We start from the raw sequence: 22,598 nt of genomic DNA on the forward strand, positions 1-22,598 counted from the left end.
GTTGACACCACATTCCTTCCACATAGCAGTCAGATATCCTGACATGAAGTTTGCACCTCTGTCAGAGACAACCTCCTTAGGGAAGCCCTCTCTGGAGAACACTCCAACTAGGGCTCTTGCCACAACAGGTGCTGTAGTGGTCCTAAGGGGAATAGCTTCAGGATACCCGGTGGCATGGTCCACCACCACCAGTATAAACTTATGCCCTGATGCTGTCTGGGGTTCCATTGGACCAACAATGTCAATCCCCACTCTTTCAAAGGGTACCCCCACCACAGGTAGTGGTATAAGGGGAGCCTTTGTTGTGCCACCTGACTTACCACTGGCTTGGCAAGTGACACAGGAGCGACAAAACTCCCTGGTATCTTCATTCATGTGAGGCCAGTGAAAGTGTGAGACAAGTCTGTCCCAAGTCCTATTCTGGCCTAAGCGTCCTGCAAGGGGAATCTCATGGGCCAAGGTAAGAAGGAAACCTCTCTGTGACAAGGGGATGACCAGCCTCCTGGTTGCACCAGGTTTGGGGTCTCTTGCTTCAGAGTACAGGAGTCCATCCTCCCAGTATACCTTGTGGGTACCTGTAGCGTTCCCTGCAGCCTCAGCAGCAGCCTGCTGTCTGAGGGGTTCAAGAGAAGGTCAGTCTAACTGTGCCTTCCCCAGGTCTTCTCTGGAGGGTCCCCCTGAACCCAGAAACTCAACCTGATCAGGTTCAAGTTCTTTAGGCTCAGTTTCCCTCAGTTCTTTGAGGTCAGCCTCCTCTGAGACTTGATCCACAACCTGGGGCAAGGGGGAAGGCAATGCCTTAACCCTACTGCTCTTTCTCTTGGAAGGTGTCTGGTCCATTGTTCCAGGATCCAGCACCTGTTCAGTGGGGCATCTTCTGGCCTGTGACCTAGTCACAGCAAGGACATGTGCTGGCAAGCCTAACATTTCCATGTGAGTCCTCTGCTCCACTTCTGACCATAGTGAGGTCTCCAAATCATTGCCCAACATACATTCAAGTGGGAGGTCTGAACTAACCACAACTTTTTCTTGGACACTTACCCCTCCCCAGGAGAAATCAACAATTGCCATACTATGGTGGGTAGTGACATTGCTGGCATTGGTCACTAGGTAGTCTGTACCTAGCATGATCTGTCCAGGGTCCACAAAGTTAGGTGTCATCATTGTGATACTGGCACAAGTGTCCCTGTAGGCCTGAGACATTTTTCCATTTATAAAAGGTGTCTGCCTGTATTTGCCCAAAGTATTGGGACTTGCATCAGGGGATATCTCCACATCCCCTGTACAGACAAGGACAGCCTGAGTGAGTGTGCCAACTAGGTTGTCATACCCCTCAGATCCCAAGGTTAACCCAACTAATCCCTTGGGAGGTGCACTACCACTGCTGACTGTACTAGGGGGTGCAGGTGCCTTAGGGGCTGCAGTGGTAGGAGTTTGCCCTCCTTTCTTGGTGCACTCACTAAACCAGTGAGTTTTACTTTTACAGTATTGGCACCACCTTTTAAACTGGCCTTCTTGAGTCTTCTTTTTCTGCTGTGAAGCCTGACCCACACCCTCTTTGGTTTGTTGGGGACCTGTCAAAGACTTCTGGTCATTTTGTTCATTCTTATTACTACCCTTTTGGTCTGCTTTCTTCTGACCACCCTGGTTCTGAGTCTGGTTCTGCTTAACCCTTGTTCTGACTCATCTGTCTGCCTTCTTTCCCAATTCTTGGGGAGAGGTCAGATCTGAGTCAACAAGGTGCTGATGCAACAACTGGTTCTGACAATTATTTAAAATCTGTTCTCTCATGGTCAGATTGTACAATCCTGTGTAATCAGGAACCTTACTGCCCAGCAACCAGCCTTCCAAAGCCTTAGTGGCACAATCCACAAAATCAGACCAATCCTGAGACTGAGTTTTCTGGGTGTCCCTGAACAGCAACCTGTACTGCTCAGTTGTTAAGCCAAACCCATCAATCAGTGCATTTTTCAGGACTTGGTAATTGTTTGCATCCTCAGCTCTAGTAGTGAGGAGCTTATCTCTACCTTTGCCTTCAAAGGAGAGCCAAAAGACAGCTGCCCACTGACTCTGGGGGATGCACTGGACAGTGCAGGCCCTCTCCAAAGCAGTTATCCATTTGTGGATATCATCCCCTTGTTTAAAGGGGGGCACTATCTTACTCAGGTGTCTAGTGTCTAAACTCCTGTCCTTTTCTCTAGGTAAAATGCTGCCACCAGTGGGGTCTGCCCCATTCAATTTCTGCTCTCTAGCAAAGGCAAGTCTCTCTTTGGCCAGGGCAAGTTCTTCCCTTTCAATCCTTAGATTGACTTCCCTCATCTTGGCCTCATGCTCCATCCTCTGAGGGGATGTCATCCCTCTGTGAGAAGAGGTCTGAGAGCCATTGGTTCGAATGGATCTGTTAGAGCCTCTGGATAGAGACCTAACTCGTCCATTCCCAATGTTAAGCCTGCCTGAAAGTGGCCCTGGGGGTCCCCCAAGTCCATTCTCATGCCTGCTTAAGGTGGTCCTGGTGAGTCTACTGACTTCTACCTGACCTTTGTCTGCCTCATCCCCTGATAACTCCTGATCCTCTTCCTCTCCTTCACTCACTGTTCCACTGAGGTGGAGGTCAGGGTCCCCAAGGGTTCCCTCTAAGGGGTGCATGCTCCCATCTGGATTAGGAGGGCCTGTGTTATAAGCCCTCCTGGCATCATACGTCTCTAAGAGACCAATCAGGAATGGGATGGTAGGGTTAGAACCCTGTTTTAGCTTCCTGGAGGTACACACTTGTCTCATCTCCTGGAAGCTAAGAGCTGCATATTGTCAGGTCCAGGAGTCCTCAGGATCGTACAATGCTCTATGGGTTCCACCTCTCGACAGCCCCTGGGTCTGAATGAGAACAGACACACAGGAATGGTCAAGCGAGGGATTTCAGGAAGGGTAGGAAGGGAGCTGCAGGGAGAGGAAGCTGAAACGAGAACAAGGCACCATGAGTCAAGCACAGACGTAGATGTATAACACACAGCTAGATAATACCTCACACACCCCCACCCCGAATGTGAAGTGAAGGCTTATATACCTGGAGGGAAAAAAGGTTGGCTTTGCCTGGCAATCAGAATAGTTGAACTTGTATCACAATCTAAAACACAAGAACCATATTGTCAGTTTTCTTCTCTCCTACACGAGAACTAATAACCACTGTAGTCATACACATACCAAAGTAAATTTCCCATATGTCTTCAACAGAGGGCAAATGGTAAGTAGCCAGCCAGGCGAAGCTCATATGCCCCTGTTGCACAAAACAAAGAAATGAAGATAATAGTTATTATCCGATGCCCATGAATTGCAACACCTGGTTAACTCACCAGACTTGTACTTGCATCGGCTTAAGTGCGAAGCACTAACAGATCCTGATCCTTACGTAGGCATTAACACCACAAACAAAGAATGCTGAATACTTCTTCAGCATAACTGTAAGCCCAATAGTCTTAGCTGAGCGCTTCTTAGGAACATAAGTCACAGATAAATTAACATCCGAATACCCCTTACTCCTGAGGGAAATTGGGCAAAGAGTCTCACATTCTCAATGGAAAACACAAACGCAGGTAAATCAGTCTTGTGAATGGATCCGGGAAGGAAACTCCCAGGTAGTCTTGTGCTCTTCCAAAAATACAGTACAGCGGAAAATAGCCAAGGAAACCGGTTACCAAAAGTCGAGCCTCCGTGGAGACTCGAGAGCGGAGCCTCAGCCGAGGACTCCTCTGGACAGGTACTTCTGCTTCAATACTACGAGCGCAGGGACAGAGCGGAACGCTCCTGAATTACTCACCAACAGATACCACAAAAAGGATATGCTGGAACCTCGAGGGACCAAACCTCACGTCTACGAAAGTAATCAGAATCAACGGCAGGCGCTGTTGTTTCCCGTTCGGTAATGTTCCTTCCGCGTGTGACGTCATCGACACAGGCGTCGCACGCAGGACCTGGAATCATGGGAACTGTAGTTTACCATTAACAGATATGTCTCTAGGCAGGGTTCGAGACTGGTCCCCACCGTGAAACCTGACAGTACATCCCTCTCCCGAAGAACACTGACAGAGACATGGTTTGTTCGGGAAGCGTTTATGGAACAGTTTAACATATTTGGGAGCATGAACATTCGAGGCAGGCTCCCAAGAGTTCTCCTCATTGCCAAACCCCTTCCAGGCCACCAAATACCACAATCTAGAGCGGTATATTTTGGAGTCTACAATTCCTCTCACCTCGTATTCTTCTTCATTATCCACAGCGACCTCTGCAGGAACGATTCTTTTGCATGTTCGTGTGGGTTTCACCAAAGAAACGTGAAAGGCAGGATGGATGCGCAGGGAGGATGGCAGAGCCAGTTTAACCACCACAGGATTGATCAGCTTGACTATCTTGTACGGGCCTATGTATTTGGGATTGAAAATACTATAACGTTTAAAGCGTATGTTCTTGGTGGATAACCAAACGTAATCACCCATCTTGTATACTGGCCCTGTTTGTCTGTGCTTGTCCCCATAGGCCTTGTACCTCGCTTTGGCCTGTCTTAATTGACCCTTGACTTGCTGCCATGTCTTTCGAATGGTATGTAACCTTCCCTGCACTTCGGGGACAGGAGTGGCTGAGGCAGGATGGTGAAAAGGTAAAAAATTAGGATGAAAACCATATGTGCTGAAATAAGGGGCATGCTTAGTGGAACCATGTACTGCACTGTATATGCTATTTCAGCTAGCCATAATCTGTCTACCCAATCTTCCTTAGTGACCTCCACATAGCATCGCAAGTACTGCTTTAGAGTTTGATTGACCCTTTCAGTTTGCCCATCGGTTTGGGGATGGAAACTAGTGGATGTGCTAGATGTTATCCCCAAGGCCTTACACCATGTCTTCCAGAACCTAGCCGTAAACTGACTGCCTCTATCTGAACTTATCACTCTGGGTAATCCATGTAACCTCACTATGTTGGTGAGGATTAACCTGGCTAACAAACTAGCAGAATGAACCTGTGTACAGGCGATGAAATGAGCCATTTTGGTTAAGTAATCTACTACTACCAGGATGGCAGTGCACCCTTGATCACTCGGCATGCCCACCATAAAGTCCATTGAAATGTTTTCCCAAGGTAACTCAGGAGTGGAAAGTGGTTGTAGCAGTCCGGATTGTTTGGAGTGCAGCGTTTTCATTTGACTACAAACAGGACACTAAGCCACCCAAGCAGCCACGTCCTTCCTTATGTTAGGCCACCAGAATTGTCTTTGTATTCTTTCCAGTGTCTTGCTGATTCCGTTATGGCCTGCACACGGTGCACTGTGGCACCACTGGAACACTTGTTTTCTTAATGCTTGGATGGGTAACAAAAGCTGTTTCTGTCTCATCGGAAGACCCTGAACCATCTTCCACTCGTTATGTTCGTTTAACCATTTCTTCCATTCTTCTTTCTGTATATTTCTGATAACACTATGGAGAAACATTTGGGTACATGTGACGCCGATCACTTTCTTCGGGTTGATGATGGACTCTTCCCGTACTTCAGTTGGCTCCGTCTTGGTGAACTGCCTTGATAAGGCATCCGCCTTTCGGTTATCCTTTCCTGGTCGGTATGTGACAATGAAGTAAAAGTCTGCGAAGTGCATCATCCAACGCATTTGCCGAGGTGTTAAATGGCGGGCCGCGGCCATGTATTGCAAATTACGGTGGTCCGTATACACCGTTACTACATGTCGCGCCCCCATGAGGTGATGCCTCCATTCCAGAAAAGCGGTTCTTATTGCCAACAACTCTTTTTCGGCTATTACATAGTTCTGTTCCGCCGAGTTCAGAGTACGGGAGAGGTAAGCTACAGGATGTAACTGGCCGGTATCTGAGTGACGTTGGGACAATACTGCTCCTACAGCAGAATCGGAAGCGTCCGCTTCCACGATGAAAGGTTTGTTGGGATCAGCGTGCACCAGCACAGGAGCCGAAACAAAAGCCTTCTTCAATTCATCGAAACCCCTCTGGGCCTCCTCCGTCCAGACAAAGGGCACCATCTTTTTCAATAATCTCGTCATTGGGGACGCCATAGCAGAAAAATTCTCAATGAACCGACGATAAAAGTTCGCAAACCCAATGAAACATTGGATGTCCCTTACTGTTTTTGGTATGGGCCAATTCTTCACAGCCAAAATCTTTCTTTCAGACATTTCCTGTCCTTTTGGTGTGAGCATCACTCCTAAGAACTCCACCGAGGTAGTGTTAAACTCGCACTTGCTGAGTTTGCAGTACAGACGATGTTCCAATAATGTACTCAGAACAGCCTTCACATGTTCCACATGTTGTTCCGTGGTGGAGGAATAGATCAGGATGTCGTCTATATAGACTACGACAAAGCGCTCCAAATAGTTCTTGAGTACGTCATCCAGGAAGAACTGGAAGGCAGCAGGCGCATTACAGAGCCCGAAGGGCATTACCAGGTACTCGTAGAGTCCAAAACGGGTCTTGATGGCAGTTTTCCATTCGTCTCCTGAACTCATCCGGACCAGGTGATATGCGCCCTTGAGATCCAGCCTCGTGAAAACCACCGCATCTTTGACTTGTTCCAATAGTACGTTGATGAGGGGGAGAGGATACTTATTCTTTACAGTGATGGCGTTCAAAGCTCTGTAGTCCGCACAAGCACGAAGTTCCCCATTAGCCTTCGGGATGAAGAACAGCGGGGAGGCAGCTGGGGATTTGGATTCTCTAATAAACCCAATCTTCAATAGCTTGTCTAAGTACTCCCGGAGATGTACTGTTTCAGGTTCAGTAAGCGCATAAACACGCCCCGCTGGAATCTTTGCCCCTGGAATCAAGTCAATCTGACAGTCATAGGATCGGTGCGGTGGTAGGGTTTCTGCCTTTCTTTCACTAAACACCTCCGCCAATTCACGATACTCGAACGGAAGTTCTACATCATGTTCGATTGCTGTGGCGATGTGATGTATGCTAGCTAAACCAGAAGCAGGACCTGTTCTCACAGGATAACAGGTTTGTTGACAGTATTCTGATGTGAATTGTAGGGTTTGACCTTCCCAATCCACTACGGGGTTGTGTCTACGCAACCACGGAAGACCCAGGATCACCCCGTACTGTGGTGCATGAATGATGTTGAAATACAACGTTTCCTGATGTTCAACACCCATTGTCATACCAAGCTCCCTGGTTTGCAGTCTGATGGGACCCGAATCCAACTTTCTACCATCCACTGCATACACTGCTTCTGGAGTCTCTTTTTCTTCTAGAGCGAGTCCTGAGCTGATAGCCTTGGCATGGTCCATAAAACAACCGGTTGCTCCTGAGTCCAACATCGCTCTTATCTCCAACTTCTTCTTTTGTACTTCCAACCCAACATCTACATAGAAATGTAGACCTTCCTTTCTGTCATCTCCATCCAATGAAGGGATAATGAACTTACTTGAAGGGATCCCTTCATCCACCTTCAAGCCTTCTCGTTTCCCGACCCTTGTTCAGAAGCCACCACCGACACCTTCTTGTATTCGGTCCATGTTCTGGTTCTAGTAGGGCATTCCCGGATGAAATGCCCTTTCCGGCCACAATATAGACACAAGCCCTTCTTTCGTCTATATTCCCTTTCTTCCGTAGTTAACGGAGACCTCACAGCGCCTATTTCCATGGGTTCGGGTTTAGAAAGTGCTGCCCCCTCCGGAACTCTGGGATTCTCATATCTTGGTGTTAACCTATCCTTTCGTCTGTTGTCTCCCTTCCGATCACTGAGGCGATGATCCAGTCTCAGAACCAGGCTGATCATGTCTTCGCAAGTACTGGGCTGAGGGTCGATCTGAGCAAGTACATCTTTCATCTCCTCGGTTAGTCCGGTATAGAAAATGGCTTGTCTTTTTTCTTCTGGCCAATCGGTTTCCGCTATGAGCCTTCTGAAATCGTTGAGATATGCAATCAAATCTCTATTGCCCTGTTTTAGGCCTAACAACTCCCTGTCTGCCGATAGCGTAGCTGATCTGCGATTGAATGTTTTCTCAAAATCAGTACGAAAGGCCTCCCAGTCTCTTAAAAGGGGATCATCTCTTTTCACTAATGGCACTGCCCATTGAGCAGCATCCCCTGCTAGGTATGAGATGAGGAAAGCCACCCTGGCGTGATTGGTGTTAAATATCTTGGGTTTACAGGAGAAATGTAACAACACCTGTGTGAGAAACACTTGCACCTTACTGCTATCCCCATGGAATCGTTCTGGGGGAGCCAGAGGTATCGGAGCGGGAACTTCCACCACTACGGAAGAAGCCTGCTGGGTACCAGCACTAAACGGATTACGACTCAACCTGTCCACCCGTGCCTGCAGCGCAGCAGTCTCAGTTCTGGACGCTTGTAGCTCAGTTTGGACCAGCGCAAGGGCTGCCAGGATATCATCCATAGTGGACATTGTATCGTACGATCGGGAGGACTAAATTTCTTGGGCCGTTGATTCTGTCAGGTCCAGGAGTCCTCAGGATCGTACGATGCTCTATGGGTTCCACCTCTCGACAGCCCTTGGGTCTGAATGAGAACAGACACACAGGAATGGTCGAGCGAGGGATTTCAGGAAGGGTAGGAAGGGAGCTGCAGGGAGAGGAAGCTGAAACGAGAACAAGGCACCATGAGTCAAGCACAGACGTAGATGTATAACACACAGCTAGATAATACCTCACACACCCCCACCCCGAATGTGAAGTGAAGGCTTATATACCTGGAGGGAAAAAAGGTTGGCTTTGCCTGGCAATCAGAATAGTTGAACTTGTATCACAATCTAAAACACAAGAAGCATATTGTCCGTTTTCTTCTCTCCTACACGAGAACTAATAACCACTGTAGTCATACACATACCAAAGTAAATTTCCCATATGTCTTCAACAGAGGGCAAATGGTAAGTAGCCAGCCAGGCGAAGCTCATATGCCCCTGTTGCACAAAACAAAGAAATGAAGATAATAGTTATTATCCGATGCCCACGAATTGCAACACCTGGTTAACTCACCAGACTTGTACTTGCATCGGCTTAAGTGCGAAGCACTAACAGATTCTGATCCTTACGTAGGCATTAACACCACAAACAAAGAATGCTGAATACTTCTTCAGCATAACTGTAAGCCCAATAGTCTTAGCTGAGCGCTTCTTAGGAACATAAGTCACAGATAAATTAACATCCGAATACCCCTTACTCCTGAGGGAAATTGGGCAAAGAGTCTCACATTCTCAATGAAAAACACAAACGCAGTTAAATCAGTCTTGTGAATGGATCCGGGAAGGAAACTCCCAGGTAGTCTTGTGCTCTTCCAACAATACAGTACAGCGGAAAATAGCCAAGGAAACCGGTTACCAAAAGTCGAGCCTCCGTGGAGACTCGAGAGCGGAGCCTCAGCCGAGGACTCCACTGGACAGGTACTTCTGCTTCAATACTACGAGCGCTGGGATAGAGCGGAACGCTCCTGAATTACTCACCAACAGATACCACAAAAAGGATACGCTGGAACCTCGAGGGACCAAACCTCACCGTCTACGAAAGTAATCAGAATCAACGGCAGGCGCTGTTGTTTCCCGTTCGGTAATGTTCCTTCCGCGTGTGACGTCATCGACACAGGCGTCGCACGCAGGACCTGGAATCATGGGAACTGTAGTTTACCATTAACAGATACTTCTCTAGGCAGGGTTCGAGACTGGTCCCCACCGTGAAACCTGACACATATCTTGATATGACCTGTGGAGGGTCAACTGACACAAGGGTGGCCTCCGAGTTCCCTCCTTTGTCTGACATGCTTTTCTAGTAAGGTGTAAGTGGTGCACTTACCTACACTATTTGTTTGCCTACTGATCCCTTGCTAAGAGTTGTAGTCAGGGTGTGCTAGGCCCTGTTGAACTACAACAGCTGGTTCAGTAGAACTCAGAGTATTCTAAGCTAAGTTATATGTACCTTGGTACTTATGTGATCTTTCAAATGATATTCTTAGGATACGTGTGGTAAAACAACAGCAAGCTCAAATCCCAACCACTGCTCACCAATGTGAGAAGTTGGCCTGATATGCAGTGCACACTATTCTAGTGATCATTATGTATCAGTCCAAACGACCCTTATTGATGATTGGTTGTAAGTCAACCTTATAGACCAGCTATCCTAGTAGCATGGACAAGAGCAGTCTTTAGGCTAAACTCTAGAGGGCGTATTAAGCCAGCTGTTATACCATCACATATACCCCTTGAACACCAAGTGAAAGGACACCACACAAGTTGTTATGAAAATAAAAGGATATTTATTTATATCACAACAACCCTGGACTCTTTATGAGGACAGGGTGCTAAACACAATACAAAACTCTTAAAGAAATACTGAAAGTCGCACAATTTACACAAATGCCCGAGGGGCACGAAAAACCATATACTATGGAAGTGGAATGCGAATCACTAGCAGGTAAGTAACAGTTCTCAGAGACTTTAGAATCGCTAGGCCTACAATGCTGAACCCTTAGATTAGAAGCAGGAGGCCTAGGGGCGCCGGGTGCAGAGTGGAAACTCTCACGCGCAATGCGGGACAAAGTCTATGGATGCTAGCAAATGCAAAGTTAGTGTTCTCGGGCGAACCCCACTAGGTAGGTCAAAAACGAAAGTGGATCTAGACACTTAGAGAGTGGATCTACGCTGGAGCACCGTGGTACTTGGTTTACCTAGCCCAGGGGCTGCGGCTGCATAGGGTTCAAGGGTCGTCGGGAATCCTAGTTGATGAACCAGGAGCCTGAAGTGGAAGTTGCTGGCAGGCGACCAGTGAAGATGTTCCGGGCTGATCCGGGGACGGATCAGTGAAGAAGGGTACCTGTAAGCAGAGGGAACCGAGTTCTGAATCACTAGCCAGTGATTAGGTGGGTACCAGGATGGCACCGGACAAGGTCACTCAGCCAGACGAAGAGGTGACACTGGATTCTGCTGCTGCACGGACCAGGGCGCTGATGTCGACCAGGCTGGAGGTCTGCGAGCTGTCCCACGTCGGATGTCTGCTGCTGGCGATGCTGGATCAGTTGAAGGAGGCAACAAGCCTTGGCTACAGCAAGCCCACGTGGCGACACAAAATGGCGTCTGGAGTGGACCAGGAGGGTCCGAGGAAGTTCCCCTTCAAGAGGAGACCAGGGCTAGTCTAGAGGAGCTAGACCAGCGGTGAAACAAACGTAGGACGTCGTCTGGAGGGTCACTAGCCAACGGGCAGGTGACCGGACAACGTGGCAAGCAACGCAGAAGCAAAAGGGCCCCACGCAGATCTGGTGGATGCTGGGGGGCTGGTCTTCGGTGCTCGTGCTGCTTGGGGTTGGGGCTTCTCTTACCCCAGTGCACCCACTCGAGGGTCCCTCGGCGGTCGTGCTGGATCAGTGTCGTGCTGGTTCTGATGGTCGCCGGGTCCTCTGGTTTCGTCGCACCCACGGTTCTCAGCTGTGCTGTAGAGGCAGGTAGAGGTCAGAGAGGGCAGGGAGTCCAGGTCTCGTCGTGCTGGTCAGTCTGGTTCCGGAGGAAGGACGTGCAGCAAACCGCAAGATACTTAGTTGGTGCCTGCTGATGCAGGGTGACTACTCCTTAGTCACAAGGGAGAAATCTTGAGAAGAAGTCTTGAGTTCCTTTCGTGGAAAGTAGTTTCAGGATTCAAAGATGATCTAATTTGGAAGGGTCCCCGCTCCTACCTTTATTCTAAAGAAAGGGGATGGCACGCGACTAGGTTCTGCCCATGGGTGGGACCAGGAAGGGGGGTGGTTACACCCCTCTCCCCTGTCCGGACTTTCCCCAGCTCAGGGGCTGGTGTGCCCCTGGAACTGGTTCAAGTCGGCAGATGCATAGTGAGCACCGGGGTGCCACTTGCAGTCACCTTCCTATTCAGCCCTCCCTACCTAGGATACACAAAACCCTGTCTGGGATGGTGCTAGCAACGCCCCTGACAGGAAACCCTTTGTCCAAGCTCTCCTCGCTGGAAGGACTCCCAGCAGCAGGAGGTCAGACTTGTGTCTGTGGTGGCAGCATCCATTTTGTGATGCTGAGGCTCGAGTTAACTTTAACCGGGGTTCACAGTTACATACATGTCGTGTCCCTCTAGAAGGGTGGAATGCTAACCCCGTCGCCAGAATTGGCGAGGGGTTAGTATTCCAATTCGTATGACACCTTACTCGACATGTTTTGATAAAGCGATACCAAAGATAGCAAATAACCGCGAGGATTATAATGCACTTAAGAGTATATGGTACGCGTTATCATAGAACAGATATTAGGACTTGGTTCCGCAAGCTGCAGATGGGCTCAGCTCATGCCAGAGCACCATCTCACATAATTCCAAGCACTCTGCCTTCAGGATTGTTAAGGCCTGCCATAGGAGTGACTGATAGGAATTCATGCGTCCATTTTAGGGTTAGATATAGGTATACTATATCTACAGCAAAGGGTGATTACACCACTTTGCCCCAGCTGTCGTGCAGCCAGTTGTGTCAGATTTAGATGGCCAGCCAGGGGTGGCATAATACATGCTTCAGCCCCTGGTAGGCCCTGGGTACACCTATGCCCTGGGTACAGGGACTGATAAGGTGGCCCAGTACCAATTGGTAAATGCACCTAAGGTACACGTGTCAATTTAGAGAGAGAACAGCTAGGCTGTGGGTCTGATTAGCAGGCCCACAGCCAGGGAAGTCGTAAACCAGTGAAGCAAAAAGCAAAAATCTGGGGTGATCATAGGATTGCAGACCCTACTCTCCTACACCACTTATGTTGCACACTAAGAGAGAATTATCCCGTTTAGATAACTTGCATCTGTCTATTGGAGGTAGAACTAATTTAGTGAAGATGTTTTTTTTCCTAAGTTCTTATATTTTTTTAGGGCAATTTGCTTGGAATTCCCACCACATGTATTTAAGAATATAGAATCAATTTTCTCACGGTTTTTATGGGGTATAGGAAGCCACGGAGAGCACTCAAATGGATCACATTACCTAGAGAGCGTGGGGGGTGGGCTCTACCTAACTTCATGCTTTATTATTGGGCTTCAGTTATGAATTACAGCACAAGATTGCTAAAATCTAACCCAGATGATCTGAGTATTCCCACACCGCAAGAACTCATCCTGGGGAACGGGAGCACTGGCTGTCTCTGGCGACACGCTAATGATGATCACCTTAAAAAAGTGAAATTCAAAACCATCAACAGTGTTGTCAAAGTCTGGGGAAAGGTTAAAAAACTACTTGGTCTTGGTCGATTTTCACATTACACTCCGGTGATTCAGAATTCAGATCTCCCAGATATATTTCATGATTCCTATGTACGTAGCTGGTGTACATTAGGGATAGAGCAACTCGGTTGTTTTTACTCTACTCAGGGAATTAAATCATTTGATGAATTAAAAAAGACTACACCATCCCCAACAGGGATTTTTTAAAATATCTTCAAGTGAGAGACTTCCTACTAAAAAAGGGGGGTGGCCGTATTAAATTTCAAATATGCCAAATCATAGACAATATACGCAACAATACGCCCCCAAGAATTGGTGAGATTTATGAAAGCTTTAACGCCTTACTCCCAGATGATATGGACAAACATGGGGCGGCATGGCAAATTAAACTAGAAGTTCCACCCAGCATTCCCCTTATTGCATATGATTTGTCACTTACTCACTTAATGTCCATAAAACTACAGGCACAGTTCTATAAAACATAATTTTCGTTATATTATACACCGTATAAAATTGCTAAATGGGGGATGGGTAAGGACACTACTTGCCCGTGATGTGCACTTCCCGCTGCAGACAGTGTTCATATGTTCGCCACATGTAATATCCTAACAAACGTTATAAATGAAATATCTGGGTTTCTTTCAGACATTACCCGTGCTGGGATTAACATAACAACTGAAGAGATTATGCTGGGCATCTCTAATAAAGAACGTCCTAGACAGGTTCAAGGGCTAATTTTCGTGCAATGGCTATCTTTCGACTACGTGTCGCATCAGCCTGGCTCGATCCCACTCCACCATCCTTCTCCCAATGGAAGGCTAGATTACTCGCGACATGTAGTCTCGAGGTCGCCATTTATAAACAAAAGGGGCGTAACATTGGGAAGAGAGGCATGAAAATTTTGGCACCTCTGCTAGATTGGATACAGGCGCACTGAATATAGGAATTGAAAAAAACCTTGGATAAATGCTAAATTCTCTAATCATCAAATAACGCAACCCAACCTTTTTGATAATACTAAATTATGTCTCATTAAATCATCAAGAAGGAAATGTATGATTAAGAGTGTATTGAGTTTTGATGCTAATATGTTTTCTTTCTGTTTTCCTTTATTCCCTCCTTAAGGAATTTGCATTTGTGTACTGTAAATACCTATGTATGTAACAATAGAAATACCTGTCCTCCTGGGGGGTGGGGAGGGGGGAACCAAGGGCTATAAGCAATATGTTGTAAAAATCTGAATAAAAAATGTTTTTTAAAAAAAAGGCAATTACAATCGCAACGTCTCTACTCCCAAGCAGTGACTTCCCTTCCATCCCCCGAGACCATTCCACTCTGATCGGGGGAAGATTACAACAGTTCCTACCTGTCTGGAACTCCATCACCACAGACAGGTGGGTAAGACAAATAATTCAGACAGGTTATTGTCTGGAGCTCACTTCCACTCCTCCAACAATACCACCCAAACAACGTCCTATGTCACAGGAGCACCTCTCACTACTAAGACAAGAGGTAGAATCACTACTGCAAAAGAACGCAATAGAACTAGTACTAAAAGAACATCAGAACACAGGGGTTTACTCCCTCTATTTTCTCATACCCAAAAAGGACGGGTCTCTCAGACCGATTCTAGATCTAAGACCCCTAAACCTCTGCATACATTCAGACCATTTTCATATGATCACATTACAACAGGTTCTACAGTTACTAGAGAAAGGTGACTTCCTTGCCACATTAGACCTCAAGGACGCCTACTTCCACATTCCCATTCATCAATCTCACAGAAAGTACCTAAGGTTTGTACTAGAAGGTCAGCACTACCAATTCTAAGTGTTCCCCTTCGGAGTAACAACAGCACCTCGAGTGTTCACAAAGTGTGTAGCAGTTCTAGCAGCACACTTAAGAAGGGACAACATTCATGTCTTCCCATATCTGGACGACTGGCTCATAAAATCCAAATCATACAACCAATGTGTACAGCACACAAGTCAGACAATCTGCCTGCTGCACAAGTTAGGGTTCACAATAAATCAAAAGAAGTCACATCTTCAACGTCCCTATCTCAGCAGTATCTAGGTGCCACAATAGATACTTCCAGGGCAATAGCATACCCCAACTTAATAAGAATACAAGCTATACAGACTCTCATCATAAGATTGCAGCCACAACACTCACTACAAGCTTGAGTGTTCATGCAGTTAATAGGAATGACGGCATCTTGCATTTTCATAGTACCATACGCAAGACTACAAATGCGCCCCATGCAAGAATGTTTGGCAAGTCAGTGGAATCAGGCTCAACAAGAGATAACAGATCTGGTGGTGGTAAACGACCGGGCACATCGCTGTGCAATGGTGGAACACCAAAAACCTCTTCGAGGGCCGGCCGCTTATAGAACTGTTCCACAAATGATATTAACCACAGACGCATCTCTCACTGGATGGGGAGCGCATTTAAAAAATCACACAGTACAGGGTACGTGGACAATGAAACAAAAAGTATTCCACATAAATTATCTGGAGTTGCTAGCAATTTTTCAAGCTCTAAAATCGTTCCAACATTACCTGTCAAACAAAGCTGTACTAGTCTGGACGGACAACATGACAGCAATGTATTACATTCAAAAGCAAGGAGGGACACACTCCCTACAGCTCTCCCGGCTGGCGCAGAGCATTTGGAGATGGGCCATCCCTCAAAACATTTTTCTGTTAGCAGAGCATCTGCCAGGAGTTCACAATCAATTGGCAGATCTGTTAAGTTGTCAAAGACAACAGATGCACTATATCCTCAAGTTCTTCAGCCATTTTTTCAAAGGTGGGGACAACCAGAGATAGATCTGTTTGCCACACACCGCAACTACAAATGCCCAAGCTTGGCCGCCAGATATCCACACCCATTATCCAAAGGCAATGCAGTATGGATGAACTGGTCGAACAAGTTTGCGTACGCTTTTCCGCCTCCCAATAATTCCATTAGTGGTACGCAAGCTATGACCACATTCTCTCACATTAATTCTCATAGCACCAACATGGGCGAGACAACCATGGCGCACCACGCTACTACAGCTCTCCGTAGTACCACATCACAAACTAAAACTCTCCTCACATCAACTAACACCGAACCATGGAGAGATTATGCATCCAGATCCAATGCAGCTCAATATAGCGATCTGGCTCCTGAAGTCTTAGAGTTTGGATATCTAAATGTACCTCCTGATTGCATGAATATCATTAAGGAGGCAAGACGTCCTACCACTAGAGCATGTTATGTAGCAAAGTGGAAAAGGTTTGTTGCCTATTGCGCAAATAACAACGTCAACCCCATGGATGTTTCTATACAAAACCTCATATGTTACCTATTACATTTACAAAGATCTAACTTAGCGTATTCCTCAATCAGATTACATCTTGCTGCTATAGCAGCATATCTCCAAAACAGACAACATTTGTCATTGTTTAGAGTACCTGCAATCAAAGCTTTTATGGAAGGGCTTAAACAAATAATTCCTCCCAGAATACCACCCTCTCCAGTATGGAATTTAAATATTGTTCTCACAAGACTTATGGGTCCACCTTTTGAACCATTGCATAAGTGTGAGTTACAGTTTCTTACATGGAAAGTTGCCTTTTTAGTAGCAGTTACCTCACTCAGAAGAGTGAGTGAGATCCAGGCATTAACAATTCAAGACCCTTTATACAACGTCATCATAATAAAGTGGTTCTCAAAACAAATCAAAAGTTTCTGCCAAAGGTAATTTAACCGTTCCATCTCAATCAATCGAGTTGCCAGTATTTTTTCCACAACCGCAAATGGTTGCAGAAAGAGCCCTACACACACAATAGCCTAAAAAGGCTGAAAAGCGAACTCATAGCAATATACTGGCACCGTGCCTTTAAGGCAGTCATGACCCCCAGCTTCCCATCATGCCTCAGGGGTGACAGTTAAACCAGTTGTTCTTTCCGGCTCCTTCAGGAAGCATCCCGGTTACACAGCTCCACTTTTTTCTGATTTTAGTCAGAAATAATCTTCACTTTTTTAGAAATTTTTGACTTACTTCGACTCATCTTTTGAAGTAAGATTCTGTCTTTTTTTGACAGTTTTGTGCATTTTTTACTTTTAAAATGCCATCTCTTTTTGACCCCTGCCCTTCTTGTGGAAAAAAGGCCAGGTCAGACTCATGAGGTCTGTATTCTTTGTTTGCCCAAGGACCATATCCCCAAGACTTGTCCTCATTGTCAGACCCTGTCCAAAAGGACTTTAAATGACAGAGAAAGGATCCGTCTTTATGGGCTAGCAGAAAAGTCTTCCAGAGGCAGGTCACCAGTGAGGAAGGGCAAGATCTCCATCCAGAAGCAAGGTCCCTCGCTCTTCTGCTTCAGTGTCTAGCTCGGCGCTGAATATTCTATCACCGGTGGGTCATTTGTCCAAGAAAAGACCATAGACGGCGGGCTCGCCGTCGAGAAGACATCGTCATTCTGGTATGCCGTCGAAGAATCGTGATCCTTGGCCGTCGTCAACCCGGCGACGATTGGCATAGAGGAGCAGAAGCCCTCCGCCATCGCCAACTCTGCGTCGAGGAGTAACAGCCTTTCGCTGTTGTGAACTCGGCGACGATCGGCGTCAAGGAGCAGGAGTCCCCCGATACAGGAGTCCCCGCCGCTGGGCAGAGCGATTTCCACGACCGTGGCGATCCGTCACCACGCCTGGCTGAGGTCCGCAAATTTTTCGGGGGATGTCCAGTCCACGCTCATGGACCTGCCCTTCAATAGCCGTCGCCTTTTTGGCGACAAAGCAGACAGTGCGCTTGAGCGTTTCAAGGACTCCAGGTCTACGGCACAGTCCTTGTGCCTGTCGGGTCAGCGGCCTTCTGCTTTTCTCCCCTTTCGTGGCCAAGGAAGGGGTGCCCCCACACGTTCGTCCAGCCACAGGCCTCAGAACCAACCTCAACGCGGTTGCATACATGGTAACCGCCGTGGCTGTGCAGGGGGACAGAGGCTCGGTCAGTCCACATCCACTCCCGCAGCACCACCTCAAACCCTTCCTAGTCCGAGCTTTCAGGCCCATTCGACACCAGTGGGGGGCACGGTTTGCCATCACCTCCTCCACTGGCGTACCATCACTTCGGACAGGTGGGTGCTGCAAATCGACCGAAGGGGCTACTCCCTCCCCTTCGAGGTGACCCCTCCAGCCATGCCACAGCAGTCCCACCGCATGTCAGGGGATCACTTGCAGCTCTGCAGGAGGAAGTTATGGCCATCTTAACCAAGGGGTCCATCGAGCGTGTTCCTGGGCCAGAAGTAGGACGTGGTTGCTACTCCCACTACTTTCTGGTTCCCAAAAAGGGCAAGGGGGGCCTGCGCCCAAACTTGGACCTCAGAAGCGTCAACAGCTTCCTCCGCAAAGAGAAGTTCAAGATGCTGACTTAAGCTCAGGTCCTGGCTGACCTAGACCCTGGAGACTGGATGTCAGCGTTGGACTTGCAGGGCTCATATTTCCACATCCCCGTCCTGCCGGCCCACCGGCGATGCCTGCGGTTCATGGTAGGCCACAAGCACTTTGTTTACCGTGCTCCACCTCGGGTGTTCACGAAAGTGATGGCAGTGGTTGCAGCTCATCTGCGCAGATCAGGGGTTCCAGTCTTCCCCTATCGCGATGATTGATTGTTGAAGGTGGGCTCACCCCAGACAGTCGTTTCCCACCTCCAGACTATGGCCGATTTCCTGCACTCGCTGGGGTTGTCCATCAACGTGCCGAAGTCACACCTGTGCCCCTCTCAGAAGGTCCTCTTCATCGGAGCGGTTCTGGACTCGGCGCAGTTTCGGGTTTATCCTCCGAGCAGCGGCTTCGGGATAATCAGGCTCTGATTCTGAAATTTCGACCTTTATCCCGAGTCTCAGTCAGGATGACGCAGCGGCTTGTGGGTTTGATGGCCTCCTGCATCCTGCTGGTACATCACACCAGGTGGCGGATGCGGGCTCTGCAGTGGGACCTGAAGTTCCAGTGGGCACAGCATCAGGGCAACCTGTACGAACACGTCCTGATCTCGGAGGGCACTGCAAGACCGTTGCAGTGGTGGCTCACGGACCGCGATTGGGGCAGTGCCAGATTCCTCTCCCTACCACAGCCAGAGCACAGAGTGGTGACGGATGTGTCCCTCCTGTTTGTCTGAACTGGGGTGGCAGAGTGGGCTAACGAACGGTGATGGATTAAACCCAGATCTGTTGACTGGGTGTGAGTGTTTGATTGGTTCAGATGCTCCGTCCATCACCACCCCCTTTTGTACCGCTTTGTTATGCTCAGACGTGAGTCCCTTGCTCACTTTGCCACTGGATTCAAGCAAGCCTGGCTGAAGACGGCTGTAATGCCAGAAACCGGTCCTAGGAAGCTTGAATCCGGTCCAGGGAAGGCATGGCTTGGCAGTTCGGTCTGGACTGTTCCCATGAGGCACAGGGTCAGACTGATTTGCATATGGCCATGTCTGAACTGGGGTGGCAGAGTGGGCTAAAGAATGGTGATGGATTAAACCCAGATCTATTGACTGGGTGTGAGTGTTTGTTTGGTTCAGGTGCTCCGTCCATCACCACCCCCTTTTGTACCTCCTGGGATGGGCAGGCCACATGGGGGAGGTGGAAAACAGAGGCCACTGGTCTCCGGCGGAGTCCCGGCTTCATATCAACCTTCTGGAGCTGCGGGCAATCCGACTTGCACTGAAGGCATTTCCTTCCCTGTGTCCGGTGAAGTGTATTGCAGGTGTTCACAGACAACACTACCACCATGTGGTACTGCAACAAACAGGGCGGGTGGGGTTCATGGACCCTTTGTCAGGAGGCGCTGAGCTTCTGGACATGGCTGGAACACCAGGGCATCACCCTGATTGAGCGGCGACAGTTGAGGCCATTTCACTTGCCCCCTGAAGTCTGTGATGTGATTCTGGCAGCCAGGCGTCCCTCCACAAAAACAGTATACGCCTGCAGGTGGAACAGATTTGTGGCATGGTGCACAGCAAAGGCTGTGAATCCACTTTCCGCCCCTCTTTCAGAGGTTCTCCTCTTCCATCTTTCTCTGCTCTGGGCATGTAAAAGGCTATCTCTCTACCATTTCAGCCTTCTTAAGGCTTCCCGATCAGCCTTCTCTTTTCAAGTCCCCTGTTGTAAATAGATTCTTGAAAGGCATCACACACATGTTCCCTCCTGTTCCTTTCGTGATGCCTCAGTGGGACTTGAACTTGGTGCTTACTTACCTGATCTGCTCTCCCTTTGAGCCACTTCATAATTGTTCTCTTCGTCTTCTGACGCTTAAAACATGCTTTCCTGGTTGCCATCACCTCTGCCCGAAGAGTGGGTGCGCTCCATGCTCTGTCTTCTAAGCCTTCTTTCCTACGTCCATCCGGATAAAGTTGTTCTGAGGACTCGCACATCTTTCCTGCTCAAGGTGGTTACGGCTTTTCACATCGGGCAGTCCATCACCTTTCCCACCTTCTTTCCGTCTCCGCATCCCTCGAAAGAGGAAGAGAGGTTCCACCGTCTGGACCCAAAACGTGGGCTCTCCTTTTATCTAGACCACACACGCCAGTTCAGGGTGGACGACCAGCTCTTTGTTGGTTACGTGGGCGCTAAGAAGGGACGGGCGGTGCACAAGCGGACTCTCTCAGTGGGCCGTTTTGTGCATCAAGGCCTGTTATTCCTTGGCGAGGAAGGAGCCTCCTGTGGGGCTACGCGCCCATTCAACTTGGGCCACGGCGGCTACTACTGCTCTGGGTCGGGGAGTCCCCTTGCAGGACATCTGTCAGGCAGCTACGTTGGCTTAGCTGCACAGTTCGCTAAGCACTATTGCCTGGACAGCCAAGTCTGGAGAGATGGCTTCTTTGGCCGTTCCGTTCTCCAGAACTTCCTGGTGTGATCTTGGTTCACAGACCCACCACCGGGGTTGGTATTGCTGGTGTATCTATTCTAAGGTAAGGAATCTAACACTAACCTGTTTCTTTCAGATGCACAAGTTACTTACCTTCGCTAAAGATATATCTGTAAGAAACCGTAGTTAGTGTTAGATTCCATACTGCCCCACCCATCGTCCCTGTTCTGCGAACCAATATCTAGGGTTAAGGTTTCTCACTTTGAGGGCCCTAGTTTCATGGCACCAGTGTCGGTTTCTTGCATGGCTCTGCGTTCCTGGCACGTAAAGGGCGCGAGGGCGGCGTGCACGTGCTCTGACGTCATCCTGGCGATCACGACGACGGACGCGGAGCCGCAGACGACGCCTACTGACGCGCAGGGGTACTGCTGACGAAAACTTTCCAGATCCAGTCTGACGCCTGGGGATATTCTAAGGTAAGGAATCAAACACTAACTATTGTTTCTTACAGATATATTGTTACCGAAGGTAAGTTACTTGGGCAACAATGTTACAAACTTTTTATATCCGAAATGTCAGCTTTATTTAACAAATGTCCTTCCTGTGGGAGAAAATGGCTAAATCTGACCCTCATTCTGTGTATTGTGTGTCTGTCATCATAACACCATCCACAGAAGTGTTACTACTGCCAACAATTTTCGATGAGAACTCTGCATGACAGAGAAGATCAGGCTCCATGCGTCAGTGGAGAGAGGGAAAACTAAAAGTGGCCTTGGGAGTAACCCCAAGAAGCCTTCCTCTCATGGAAAATAGAAAGGGTGTTGATCTTCTCCCCAGCTTCCAGAAAATAGCAGATTCCAGAGTGCTTGCCGTCTGCGTCGAAATCGGCATCAGAAAAACGAGTAAGTCACTGTACGTCGAGGGACAGATCGCCGTCAAAGCGACGAAAACCTCCGTCAACAAAAAGTAAGTCGACGTTGAGGCATACTTCGGGCTCAAAGTATATGGGTGACAACTGATCGAAGTAGACGTTAAAGCACCCGCCGGCAGTGAGACACCAGTCGATGTTGAGATCTCCGCCTACTTCATGAAGGTCGGCATCGAGCGGATCGTAGATGAGAACTCCCTCTCCGACCCTCAGACGGTTGACGTCGAGGGCAAGATAACAGTTGAGGCAGTCGACATCTAAAGACCCACACCTTCCACCGTTCGACATAGAGAAGACTGTCACGGTCGCTGTCAAAGAGACACGTCGAGGGCATCACCGCAGAGACAAGAATTGTCAAGTGTCTCCACAGCAGTGGATGACGTCTTTAGTGGCATTGTCCGGGTCATCGTCTAGGCATTGGTCGAGGGAGAGCATTCTCACCACTTAAGGAGATGCACCAGAGAAGCCAAGATCAACGTCGAGAACACATCAGTCGACATTGAGAGAAGTGTCATCTTCTCCTGGGTAAAATGGCCTCCAAAGGAGTTTGTTTTAAGGATTAAATTTGATTGTATAGATGAATTCGGTACAGGTAACTTAATT

The sequence above is a fragment of the Lissotriton vulgaris genome, chromosome 7, assembly GCF_964263255.1.
Source record: "Lissotriton vulgaris chromosome 7, aLisVul1.2, whole genome shotgun sequence".
Lineage (NCBI taxonomy): Eukaryota > Metazoa > Chordata > Amphibia > Caudata > Salamandridae > Lissotriton > Lissotriton vulgaris.